Consider the following 4,001-nt stretch of genomic DNA (forward strand, 5'->3'; position numbering starts at 1 on the left):
GAGCTTCCCTGGTGGCTCAGTGGGAAAGAATCCAGGAGAAAGGCAAAGAATGCAGGAGACCCGGGTTCGATCCCTGGGTCAGGAAGATCCCCTGGAGAAGGAGATGGCAGCCCACTCGAGTATTCTTGCCTGGGAAACCGCATGGACAGATGGGCCTGGTGGGCTACAGTCCATGGGGTTGCAAAAGAGTCGGAAATGACTTACCAACTAAACAACAAAATGGTGAACCCCTAACTGTAGGGCTGGTGCCCTTATAAGAACAGGAAGAGACTCAGAGCTTTCTATCACGTGAGGATATTGTTTATAAGCCAGGAAAACGGGTCAAACCAGGAACTGAATTGGCACCTTAAATTTGGACTTCCCAGCTTTTGGAACTCTAAGACAAAAGCATGATAACTTCCCCAGCCAGGGATTGAACCCGTGCCCCCTGCATTGAAAACGTGGAGTCTTAACCACTGAGCCTTCAAAGAAGTCCAATAAACTTCTTTTGTTTGAGTTTCCCAGTGTGATATTTTTTTATGACTGTATTAGTCATTAGTCAGCCCAAGATGACTAACACATACGGTTCACTAAAGCAAAAATTCAGTTCCTTGGGACTTGCCTGGTGGTCCAATGGCTAAGACTCTGAGCTCCCAATACAAGGCACCTGGGTTCCATCCCTGGTCAGGGAATTAGATCCCACATGCCGCGGCTAAGAGTTCACATGCTGCAACTGAAGATCCTGCCTGTCGCAGCTAACACCTGGAGCAGCCAAATAATGAGTTTTTGTTTTAGTGACTCAGTTCCTTACTGCACTAGTCACGTTTCAGGCGCTCAGTACCTACATTGGTCACCATACCGGACAGTACAGATACAGAATATTTTCATCGCTGCAGGAAGTTCTGTGGACAGCGCTGTGCTGGAGAGGTCACTCAGGGTTCTGGGAGGAAAATGTTGTTGGAGAAGGAGACCAGTGAAGGCGGGGTACCAGGAATCCAGTGAGAGGTGCCAGTGACCAGCGCCCCCCACTCAATTGACCAGCGCTCAATAAATGACCACTGAATGGGCGAATGGGCTGGATTTGAGTGAGGTCATGGGGATGAAGATGAGACGATGACCTCGGGAGGCCAGCAGGAGGTTGAACTGATAGAGTGAGGTGACTGGTTCAAGGGCCAAGGACGACACCTCGGTTCTGGCTCAGGCAACTGAGTGGACGTTGGGGCTGTTTCCTAAGGTGGGGACCTGTGAGGGAGGCAGGTGGGTGGTGGGGGACAAGGATGAGCTCATGTCTGGGTGCTGGTGCCGTGGCCACGTGGAGATATCCGGGAGCCCATTGGATTTCGGTGCCCAGAGGCCGGCAGTGAGGTGTGGGCCAGGTAGAGGTGTGAGAAGAGACGCCCTGCCCTCGTCCTGGGAGAGGACTCAGATAAAGAAGAAGGGGCTTGGCGGGGGCTGCCCGGGAAATGACAGAGCCCGAGCAGCAGCAGCAGCAAAGCCAGGGGCAAGCAGTGCTTGAAAGGCCAGGATCACTAGGCACCTGTCAACCGGGACCAGCCAGCCCTGGGTGCAGCCGGGTTTCTGGTGACTTTGGAAAGAGGTGATTCGGGGCGGGAGAAGAGAGAGAGAGAGAGAAGAGGACAGTGACAACTGGCCCGGCCAACTGGAACTGAAGAAATGGCTGCAGGTCTCGAGAAGCTTGTTGGTGAAAGAGTTAAGGCTGTTACTGAAGGCGATGCTGGCTGGAGGAAGGGAATTTTTTCTTGGAGATGGGAAAAACCCAAGCTTGGTCACAGGTCACGGGGAAACGGGGTGGGGTGTGTTAAAGATTAGGGGGAGGAACAGGTACCGTTAATTCAGCGAGGTCCGGTAAGTGGGGTTTGAACCCTGCTTGACCGTCTGCAAGCGATCCAGTGGCTGACCTCCGCATCCCAGCCAGGTGGCTGTGTCTTATTTATCCCCACTTCAGAGATGAAGAAACTGAGGTCAGCCGCCATCACTCTGGTCACCCTCTCCTAATTCTGCAGAGGCTCCATCTAGGCCAGCTGGGCCTGGTCTTGAATCCGGCCCCTCCGGCTCTGACCCCAGGGTACGTCCCAGACTCTTCCTCCTTTGGGGCTCAACAAACCATAAAGTGATAAAGGAGCACCACGATTCCCAAGTGGGAACCATTTAGCCAGAGAGAAAGAACAAGAGATGCCATTCATTTAGTGCTGGTATTTCCAGACTTACAACACATGTATGCTGTTGGCTCCGTTCCCGAGTCCGGCACCGTTCCCGAGTCCGGTGTCCCGTGGGTCTGAAAGTGAAAGTGGCTCAGTCATGCCTGAGTCTTTGCAACCCCATGAACTGTATAGTCCATGGCATTCTCCAGGCCAGAATACTGGAGTGGGTAGCCTTTCCCTTCTCCGGGGGATCTTCCAAACCCAGGGATCGAACCCAGGTCTCCCACATTGCAGGTGGATTCTGTACCAGCTGAGCCACAAGGGAAGCCCTTCTTTCACTGGGACTGCCCCATTTTAATCCTGAGGACCACTCACTATGCTCAGGTTTTGTGCCATACACTTTGCTGAGCCTTTAGATGTGATCTCATTGCACCTCACAGCACCCGTGAGAGACAAGACTCTCTTCAGCATGTGTGCATGCGTGCTCAGTCGTGTCAGAATGCTGACACCCCACCAACTGTAGCCCGCCAGGCTCCCCTGTCCATGGGGATTCTCCAGGCCAGAATACTGAAGTGGGTTGCCATGCCCTCCTCCAGGGGATCTTCCCAACCCAGGGATCAAACCCACGTCTCCTGCATTGGCAGGCGGATTCTTTACCACTGAACTACTGGGGAAGCCCATGTAGAGCCTCTTACTCTGCCCTTTTTAAGGAGAGGCAAGGGAGGCACAGAGAGACAAAGCAACCTGCCTGAGGCCACTCAGCATGTCTTTGGCAGAGACAGAAATCAAAATGAGGTCCATTTGCTGCCAAAACCTGTGCTCATGTGCCAAACCGCTTCATCTCTTTTCAGATTATAGCAGGAAGGCTTCTTGTTTTTCCCTCTCACCTCTGGTTTGCTGACTGAGGCAGAGGAAGAGTTGGCATCCAGCTCTCTCAGGCTCTCATTCTCTTCTCCCTTAGGGATGGAATTCTCCCAGGCTCTGGGGGTAGGACTCAGTTTTATCTGCAGGGAGACTGCAGCAGTCTGGCTGGACAAACCCATGTTTGCATCCACTAAAAGCTTTTTGAGATCTGGAAGCCGTAGGGAAATAGGGACAGATGGAGCCACAGATTTATTCCAGAAATTGTCTCATTTTCTTTGCAACCTCTGATAATTACTGTGTTGGAGGCGGGGGTGGGGGGGAGGTCAGGAAAATGCCTGGTCATTTTCCACTGGACTCGTGGAGGGAGAGGGAGTAAGGGATAAACGTCTGTTGGTAATTAACAGGAGAAGGCATCTCCCATGGCCCTTCCAGCCCTGGATACTGGAGAGAACCCTCAGTGTCTTAATCAGTGTAGGTGACAGAGAAGATTGGAGAAATGGATGAGAGCTGACCCCTGGCACTAAGCTGGGCAGTCTGCTTCTTGGGATCAAACCCTATAGCAGACTGCTAAACCTCTGGAAAGATAGCCTGTGTTTCAGCCATACACGTGCTCAGAAGCTGAAGTCTCGGTTTCACTTCCCTGGGGGTGTTGAGGAGAAAGAACCTCGCAGGATGGATTTGTCAGTGAAGACCTCTCCTCCTTCCTACTTCATTCAGTCCCACATCGTGGCACTCTGAACCTCAGTTTCCTACCTATGCAACTCAGTCCCACGCCCACCCGCAGAAATAGCCGTTGCTCAAAGTGAGATAACGTCCTCCCAGTTCCTGTCTGGGTATCTGTGCTGAAGCCAACTCAGCCTATCTTAATGTGGAAGGACACATAGATTGTTTACAGTTGCTTACTATTGTAAACAATGCTCTGATAAGCAACTCTGTGCCTAAAATCCTTTGTAGCACCTGCCATCTTTCCTTAGACCTGGTTCTCAGAAATGGCAA

The sequence above is a fragment of the Capricornis sumatraensis genome, chromosome 17, assembly GCF_032405125.1.
Source record: "Capricornis sumatraensis isolate serow.1 chromosome 17, serow.2, whole genome shotgun sequence".
In the NCBI taxonomy this organism is placed as follows: domain Eukaryota; kingdom Metazoa; phylum Chordata; class Mammalia; order Artiodactyla; family Bovidae; genus Capricornis; species Capricornis sumatraensis.